The sequence below is a fragment of the Ruditapes philippinarum genome, unplaced genomic scaffold, assembly GCF_026571515.1.
Source record: "Ruditapes philippinarum isolate M1 unplaced genomic scaffold, ASM2657151v2 ctg5302_1_1_1_1, whole genome shotgun sequence".
Taxonomy (NCBI): Eukaryota; Metazoa; Mollusca; class Bivalvia; order Venerida; family Veneridae; genus Ruditapes; species Ruditapes philippinarum.
Window position 1 is genome coordinate 1 of NW_026862445.1, and position 10,300 is coordinate 10,300.

Here is a 10,300-nt window from a genome sequence, read left to right on the forward strand (position 1 = left end):
GAAAGTTTTTTTTTGCAGTGTTAACAGATAATATGCATATACAGTTTTTACTATACATATGATCAACGATATAGGAGAAATGTATTTAATGACATGATTAAAGAAAAGGAAGGATAATACAGTATAGCTCATATATAAGCCGTACTTGCCTGTAAGGCGAGTCCTAAAAATGGAGTTGCTTTGTTGAACCTTTTATAAGACGCAGTCTATGAGAAATACTTTAATATAACTGCTTGTTGAGATTTTATCATTGTGCCATTCATGAACAATATTTCACCGGTCAAAATAGTTTCTTTGTTTCAAAGTTTATCTATGATTACTTTTACCCTATTTGTCTCATGTTTTTAACTCAAATTCACCGTGTTTTAAGTATAGTGTCATATGCTACAAAGTTGACAAAAACAGTTAATGTTTTTTTTGTTATTTTATATTTTTTGTTGTTTTTGTTGACGATCTTCTGACATGTTTTAGTGTTAATGATTATTTCTCTTATCAATGTACTTTTATATTCTTTTGTATTTTGTCTACATTTCTTTTGTAGACATCTATTTATGAAAAAAATAAAGCTATTTTGATAACACTTCTATTTTCTTCAATTTCTGCTGGAATTTGAACTAAAATGAGTCACAGTGGTTAAAGTGTTTCAATGTTACAATAATACTTACAGAAGATGCCAAAGATGATTTAAATAATAATTTGGGATAATGATCTATAAGTTTTTTACATGATTAAAACAGTATTGACAGAAGAGTGAAAGTATAAAGTTAACCATTGATGTATCATATTTGTTGAAATCCACGCTAAACGCTGGTCTGAAAACAGTAAACAGAATCTCCTCTCTTTAAAATCAACATCTGTGTGACTTTTACCCGAGAAAGCAAACTTTGTGAAGCATAGGAATGGAAATTAATAGGTTTTGTGAAAGTGAAATAAACAAGTTAGAGTTAAAGGATGATGACAACAACTTGCGGAATAAAGTTTTATTATTTTTGTAGAAATACTTACATGAGTTTCATAGTGGTAGTGCTAATGGATTTTTTGCATTTTGAAGAAACTTTTGACACACTAAAGAAAAGCGGCTGAACGTACAAGTGTCAGGCGCAAAGAGCAGAATATGCCAAATGTTATCACACCTATCAAATGTTAATAATTTTGTTACCGGAATTCACTTGAAAATAAATCATGTGAGATATGTTTGATGTCACTGATACATCACGTGTAACTAGGGTATGTCACTGATACATCACGTGTAACTAGGGTATGTCACTGATACATCACGTGTAACTAGGGTATGTCACTGATACATGATGTGTAACTAGGGTATGTCACTGATACATCACGTGTAACTAGGGTATGTCACTGATACATCACGTGTAACTAGGGTATGTCACTGATACATCACGTGTAACTAGGGTATGTCACTGATACATCACGTGTAACTAGGGTATGTCACTGATACATCACGTGTAACTAGGGTATGTCACTGATACATCACGTGTAACTAGGGTATGTCACTGATACATCATGTGTAACTAGGGTATGTCACTGATACATCATGTGTAACTAGGATATGTCAGTTATACCAATTGGTCCAATATTGTTTGTGCAATACACAAATGTTAACATGCATGCATGTACGTGTTATACAGTGTATTAAAGCTTTAATTCACCATCAACAAACGCTAAGACATCATGCATAACTTCTACGTTGTACTGTTAGCTTAAACAACATGTTCTATATCAATTTGTACTCTAATCCTGAGTGACAAAATCTATATATATGGTAATAAATTATCTAATATCTAATTATAGGTAAGTATTTTATTTATTTTTCATGAATCGCTTTAAATGCAATTTCTTGCCCCGTTAAATATTAGAAACAGTTCTCCTTAACCCATATATATCGACCTATTAATACATGTGTATTTGTTGTCAACAGTAAATGAAATTGTAAATGTTCCTTTATAACTACAACTAGATATTCTGAATTCATTTGAATAATAAAAACCGACAGTTTGTTTCAAGGTTCATACCATTACTGATTGACACAAATGTAAGAACACTGCAAATTTACACTCTGACTGTAGTGAACAGCTGAATATGTTTGATGAAAAAAGTTGTTACAAAATTCTGCCGTTTATAATGACTAATTCAGCATATCTTTTATCTTCCCTTAAAATATATGAAAACTTTCTTCATAATACAAGTATGTACATGTATTACTATTAGAGTTAACTGCAAATAAGTCCTAGTATTTTGTTTTACATGTTGAAATAAGAAATTTATATATCAGATATTATTTTAACGTAATATAAACATGGTTTTATATACACATATCAGATTAGTAGGTATATTAGTTGATACTTTTTCTGTAGATATTGGTTCCTTATATATTTATATGTTGCTAGGATACAGGCCCAACTTACCATGTCCTCGAGGAACATGACATTGAAGAACATTCGGATGACATTTTCAGGAAGGTAATATAATATTATTACTGTAGTTCTATGGTAGATCTACCCTTTGATTTATCTATCCTATTAACGATAAAAATGGTGTTCACCTTGATTTCTTAGTGAAACATGACTTTATTTAAACTTTAGCGCCTTAGCGTTGTAACAAAACATGACGTCATTTCGCATATACGTACTCGCGTTGTCAGTATGAGAAAGTTTTATAATGTTCATTGCTGTCGAGGGACTTATGTTCCCTAATTCATTTTCATGGTGTAATACTTCTAACTTTCCTATGTTGATGCTTTAATCATGTATATCATGTAGCTCTAAGGTAACATTTCTGCCGAATGTAATAAAATGCTTACAGCTACGGAATTTTTAGTAAGCAAAAATGTTATATACATTTGCGATATAGTCTTTGCACCCTTTAAAGTTGCGTTTATTAAATTTAATTCATTTTTTTACATCCATACACATCCATATTGAATTTCATATATGTAGGGACTCGTATGTATATATGAAATGAAATTTAGTAATGCTTATTGTTATAAGTGGTGTATTTGGTTGTTCTGTACATGTTTTAAAATAAAAAACAACAACAAAAATCAACTCCTTATATAAACTGACCTTGTTCTATCTTCCAGCTTTTGAATTTTATTTGGCATGAAGTTAAAGATATGATAAATTGAAACGTTGCCCCTATGATTGCCTCTAGTTATTTAATAACGCCAAATGCGAAAACGTGAAACACACATCAACACACTCTCTAACGTTATTGAAAGCATTTGAAATTGTGAAAAGTATTTTTAGAACCTGCGAATAATTTTAAACATACGGGAATCAGTTAAACGAAATGCATTTTACGGAAGGTAAAAGTAAAAGATAAATCTCTTATTATTCACAATAGCGTTGAATCTTATTATATTATATCTTGTTTTTTATAGGAACCTGGCGTGTATGATGACGACCTTGCTGAACCAGTCTATCATGAAATTGTTGTTTCCACACTTGAGGAGTGGCTAACAACACTCGGTCTGTCGTGCTATATTAATGTGTTTCATGATAATGGTTGGGAAAATTTAATGGTGCTTGGGGAAATGACGGAAGCAGACCTGGACAGAATGGAAATCAACAATCGTTCCCATAGATCGTTAATTTTGTCTTGTATCGAAGATTTCAAATCCTGTTAAGTTATTTGTTTAGCTTATTTTGAGATGCACTTTAAAAAAGTGTCTGGAACTTTTTTTTATATGTTTATACATTTCTAAAGTTTACTGACATGTATGTTGTTATTGTAGCTATTATGTTACTAAAGAGGTATTATGAAAATCTTTAGTAGGTCTTTATTGAGGATATTATATTTAGACGATTATAATTGTATATGCAGGTTGACTAACAAAGTATTTTGATTGTAAATGATGACTTATGAAAGTCACACACTGATAATTTGTGAATTTGATATGTGATTCAAGTGATCCATGGTACACGTATATATATAAACCTAAATACATTCTTTAAGACTTGAACTTTGCCTTTGTCTTTTATGAATGAAAACTTATAATTTGTTAGATACGTTTTCTTTTTTTAGGAAATAAGTAAATATCGCTAAATTTGTATACACATTGGAGTAACAAGGCTATTTCCATATATAACAAATAAATGAAACGGTAACACATTGTATTGTGTATGGTGGTAAGAAGTGAATTTCTAATGGTTATCTCCTGTATCTATGGCTATTCAAATTGGCTGGTATGATGATAAATATGAAGTACCTTAGTAAAAGGGACCCCCCAATAGAATTATGACTCCAGATCTATATCTTTTAAAGAAAATTGACTTTCCGGTTATAATATTATGACCCCCATCCCTATTCAAAGTATTATGTGAAGAAAAATTACCCTCGAGAAGTATGTTGATCCCCCTGGTCATTTGCTGTAATTATTTTTAAAGAAAGGTTACCTCTTTCAAAATATAAGAAAAGTTAATGAAGAGTTGCTAAAAAGAAATGAAGGCAAGAGAAACATAAAAAAAAATGTTTTAAAGTTTTCAATGACTTTCAAATCTGATTTTTTTTAGCTCACCTGACCACAAAGTGGTCAAATTTAAAGTGAGGTATAGTGATGTCCCCATAGTGATGGGGCGTCCGTCGTCGTGCGTCATCATTAATTGGGTTGTTAACACTCTAGCAGTCACAATTTTGATTGGATCATAATCAACTTTGTCAGAATGTTTGTCTCAATGAAATACACGGGTCAAGTTCGAATATGGGTAATCGTGGATCAAAAACTAGGTCACAGGTTCTAAAAATAGAAGAAGTTAGTTAACACTCTAGTGGGTGCAGTTTTGATCCAAATATCCTAAATTGTCAGGAAGATTGTGTTGGTGATTTCTAGATCAAGTTCGAATATGGGTCATTTCGGGTCAAAAACAAGGTCACAGGAGCTAAAAATAGGAAAATCTTGTTAACACTCTAGTGGCTGCAGCTTTGATCCAAATATCCTTGAAATTGGTCAGGAAAGTTGTTTTGATGATTTCTAGGTCTAGTTCGAATAGGGTCATCTTTGGTCAAAATCTTGGTCACAGGAGCTAAAAATAGAAAATCTTGTTAACACTCTATTTGCTGCAGTTTAGATCCAAATATTCTGTAAATTTGTCCGGAAAATTGTTTTGATGATTTCTAGTTCAACTTCAAATATGCGTCGTCTACAGTAAAAAACTAGGGGTCGGTCTAAAACGCAGACGCTTATGCAGACAATATAGGATATATAGTAAAACGCAGACAATATAGATATAGAGTGTTTTTACAAAACGCAGACAATATAGAATAAGAAGGGGTAAATTAGACACTAAAAAGATGTTTAGATTTGTATGTTTAAGATTAAAATTTTAAGATATTAGAGATTTGTAGGTATGAATATTTGATAACAAATTAGAATTTTCAAAAAAAAAATATTTCTTTTATGATTTGTTATTAAGATGATAGATCTATCAATTAAGAAAAAAAAATAGTGATATAAAAAAAGGTTTTTTTGACATACTATGCTTGATTTGAATTAACTTTTTTGAATTTAAGATAAAATGTCTAATATAAGTTTTGTTAACTTTAATAAGCAAAATTTTAATGGGGACAATAAAGTAAATTTCAAAACAAATTTAAAGAACAGAACATATTTTTTATTTGATTTGTATACTTAGTCCATCTACAAAGTAATCATTAAATAGTTAATAAAACAATGTTATAAAGCATTTATAAATATTTAAAAAAACATTGTCATGTAAAAATATAAATATAATTTTTATTAAAAACGTGTTTATCATAGCAAATAAATACATATCTATATTGTCTGCATTTCTTTAAAAGTACTATATACTCTATATTGTCTGCGTTTTACTATATATTCTATATTGTCTGCATAAGCGTCTGCGTTTTAGCCTGTGCCAAAAACTAGGTCACAGGAGCTAAAAAAAGAAGTAAATTCTTGTTAACACTCTAGTGGTTGTGTTTTTGATCCATTGATCAGGAAGGTTGTTTTGATGATTTCTAGGTCAAGTCTAAATATGGGTTGTATCTAGTCAAAAACTAGGTCACAGGGGCTAATAATAGAAACATCTTGTTAATACTCTAGTTGATCCAAATATTTTGGAAATTGGTTAGGAAGGTTGTTGTGATGATTTCTAGGTCAATTTCAAATACGAGTTGTCTCTGGTAAAACACTAGGTCACAGGGGCTAAAATAGTCACCTGGGGTCAAAAACTAGGTAACACTGCCCAAGATATGGAAAAACCTTGTTAATACGCTAATGGTAACATTTCTTACTCAATTGTCATCAAACTTGGTCAGGATGCTTACCTAGTTAATTGCTTGGAGGAGTTCGAACATGGGTCATCTCTGATATAAAACTACGTCACAGGAGCTAGCTAGAAATAGAACAATCTTGTGAACTCTCTAGTGGCTACTGTTGTTATCCAAATATCCTGGAAATTGGTCTACAAGTTTGTTTTGATGATTTCTAGGTCAAGTTTAAATATGGGTCACCTGGGGTCAAAAACTAGGTCACACTGCCCAAATAAACCTTTTTAACACTGTACGTAGAGGTCACATTTTTGACTGAATTGAGCAATGCGGACTGGCGTTTCGATTACATAGACAGAGACATGCTTTTATAAAAGCTTCTTCTGTGTGAGAATAAATCAGAAAATGACTAACTTGTTCGATTGTTCACAGGAGTCAAGCAGGGCTGTACATTATCACCGACAATATTTTCCATCTTCAGAAGGAATTAATGACCTTGACCTTGGCGTGCCTATGGATGATATTAAAGTATCGCTACTTATCACGCCCGTTTAACTCACAACGAGTGAAAAATGTCCATCGGTTAAAATGTTGTGAGAAACTTCCGTTCCTCGTTGTGAGCACCCATCTTTGACGTGTGACACGATAAACAAGGTGAGTTTTTCATAATTTTTAAAGATTACAGACATTTATGTAAAAATATCGAAATGCAGTTAGCTAGCGATGTGTTTTCCGAGTATGCACATGTAAAGATATTGCCTGTTGGTGGACAATTTGATGGAAATACCGTGCGACGCAGTCACTCGGGGTAGCAGGAAAACTGGAGGCAACTTCTCTTTGGACCTAATTTAACATTGAAAACGTCGATTCTGGTGACGTTTTGTGCATTCTAACCTAAAACAGATGCCCACAAGTCTTCAGCGTAAATTATAATCTGAAAGTCTTCATAGAAACGAGGATATACCCTGTTTTGCTTCAATCCTCGTTGTGAGCACCATAACCTCGTTGTGAGCAAGACAAGCGCAGTCCTTGTCTGGTTTTAATATGAAATTCAAATGGCAAGAATACAATTTTCAATCTACCAAAAGCAATCAAAACGTTTTTGTACAATAGTTTTTTCTTTGCAATAGTTCTTCTTTTTCTTTTTTGAAAATAATATTTTTCATATTCACAAGTCATCAGATTAACAGAAGAACTAATCAGTGGAGGTAAATTAGCTATTTTATTTCGTATACTCTAGTGTGGCACGAGTGAACATCACGGGGAGTTTATGAATATTTCAACAATTTCACAATCTGTGGGATACACACATACATATGGTTATCCTGAGCTGAAGACTGACCAAGTTATGAAAAACAAGAACTATCACGGTAAGTTGACAATGCGCCCGAAGTGGCGTTTTGTCCTTTGATTTATGGACCAGATAGATTATTTGATTTTGGACAATAAGATCTTCAATGTGAAGGTCATTCAAGGTCAAGGTGAAATAAATATAGGTCAGTTGGAAGGTCTTGTCCAAAGGGGCATTGTGTCCAAATATGAATTAATTCCACTTACTTATAAAGAAGTTATGACCAATGTTAAAGTTTTTGGATGTTCTAGGTCATTCAGGGTACAAAGTAAAAAAATACAGATCAGTTTGAAGGTCTTGTCTGTTTGTTGTTTCAAAATATGAGTAGAATCCGTATGCTAATAAGGAAGTTTTGACCAATTTTTTAGTTTTGGACAATTTGACCTTCAAGGTGAAGGTCATTCAGGGGTCAAGGCCAAAAGAATATAGGATAGCTGAAAGGCCTTGTCCAAAGATGTGTTGTGCCTAAACAATATGCCAAATCTTAATTGTTTTTGGACAATTTGACCTTCAAGGTAAAGGCCATTCAGGGGCCAAGGTGAAAAAATACAGGTCCGTAGGAAGGTCCTGTTCTTCGGGATGTTGTGTTCAAATATGAATCAAATTCGTTTACTAATACGGAAGTTATGGCCAATGTTTAGTTTTCGGACAAATTGACGGACTGACAGACGGACAGTTCAAAACTAATATGCCTTCCTTTGGTGTATGCACAACGTCTTGCAAAGAAATGCTGCTGTACAATAACGTTTTAATTGCTGTGGTAGATTGAAAATTATATTTTCACCATCTGAATAAAATATTAAAACCATACACGCACTGCGCTTGTCTCGCTCACAACGAGGTTATGGTGCTCACAACGAGGATTAAAGCAAAAAAGGGTATATCCTCGTTTCTATGAAGACTTTCAGATAATAATTTACGCTGAAGACTTGTGGGCATCTGTTTAAGGTTAGAATGCACAAAACGTCATCACCAGAATCGACGTTTTCAATGTTAAATTAGGTCCAAAGAGAAGTTGTCTCCAGTTTTCCTGCTACCCCGAGTGACTGCGTCGTACGGTATTTCCATCAAATTGTCCACCAACAGGCAATATCTTTACATGTGCATACTCGGAAAACACATCGCTAGCTAACTGCATTTCGATACTTTTACATGAATGTCTGTAATCTTTAAAAATTATGAAAAACTCACCTTGTTTATCGTGTCATACGTCAAAGATGGGTGCTCACAACGAGGAACGGAAGTTGCTCACAACATTTTTACCGATGGACATTTTTCACTCGTTGTGAGTTAAACGGGCGTGCTTATATAGGCGGACGACATAGTTTTGATCTCAGATTCTGAGGAAAAAATACAGACAATGCTAAACACTTTTCAAGACTGGTGTAAGAAATGGCGCGTTCTAATAAATACTAGTAAATCAAAATGTATACACTTCAGAAAAGGACGGACGCAACGAACAGACTTCGCATTCAGAATCGGTGACAACGAGATAGAAACCGTTGAGGCTTACAAATATCTAGGCGTAATATTCCACGAAAAACATGATTTTTCTACCAACTGTGGTGCTTTAGCAAAAGGAGCCGGTGTAACGTTGTAAAGTGACGCCCATAGAATAATATGACCCCCGGTCATTATTTTATATAAAATAGAGACCACCTTCTATAATGTGGTCCCCCTTGTATATAAAATAATGACCCCCTATATTATCTATGAAATATTGACCCCCACCTAACATAATCTGTAAAGTCAACGTCATATTACATTTGCGTATACGTGTTGTTGCTGTTGCTGTTGTACTTGTTGCTGCTTCTGATACTAGCTGCTGCTACTACTGCCGTGATAACAGCTGACAAAACAACAGTAAAATTCAGAGGTCCCGCTAAGAATAAGCGAACATTTAATAAAAAATTTAATGAATTTTAAAGTTCTATTAAATATTTAATGCGAAATTCTATCTGAAAGTGTGTTCATTTTCACTGAGAACACGGAGTTTCGGTAAAGAATGAGTTAAAAGCCCAGAGCAAAGCAACCTTTTTTTCTTTTTCTTCATATTTTGCCTTCATTTAGGCAATTCAGCTATATAGGCCATCATCTTTTTATAGGTAAATAGGTATTCTGACTGAAAGAAATTATCTCTTTATCACTTATTTTAAAAACTATTAGTAACACCATGCATATTAAGCAAACATCTCACGAGGGCGTAGCCCGAGTGATATAATGGTGCGTATCCGAACGACAAACAGTGATTTCATCAAGCGGAAAAAAATGAATCAAAATTGTTAAACAAGAACCGGTTGAAATGGGTAATGCTCCCCGAGAAGGTTTTGGACACAGGAAAGTATTAAAAAAATGAACAAAGGGCAATAACTCCAAAATTAGACAAGGCTTTGTTTAGGTTCTTTAAGCATTGCAGTTCTATCCAATGATATCTATCTACCTACAAAGTTTCATGTTGATATCTCTAATAGTTTTAGAGTTATATCCCGGACAAAAGTCAAAAAGTAAAAATAAACAAATAAGGCAAGGCAGAGGTATGATTTTTTAGCACTGCACTTCTACCCAATGAAACCTATCTATCTACAAAGTTTCATTTTGATATCTCTTATAATTCTAGAGTAATTTATGTCCCGGACAAAGATCAAAGTGTCAAAATGAACAAAGGGCAATAACTCCAAACTTAGGCAATATGGAGTTACG

General features: G+C 33.2%; 1 long non-coding RNA gene across 1 annotated transcript; it reads left to right on the top strand.

Moving 5' to 3' along the window:
• The first annotated feature begins 12 nt into the window (after nt 1-12).
• Nucleotides 13-3,982, top strand: LOC132719117 (uncharacterized). The gene is made up of 2 exons (XR_009624172.1): nt 13-2,480; nt 3,401-3,982. It is a non-coding gene; the product is annotated as an uncharacterized LOC132719117 (long non-coding RNA).
• The last annotated feature ends 6,318 nt before the right edge of the window (nt 3,983-10,300 follow it).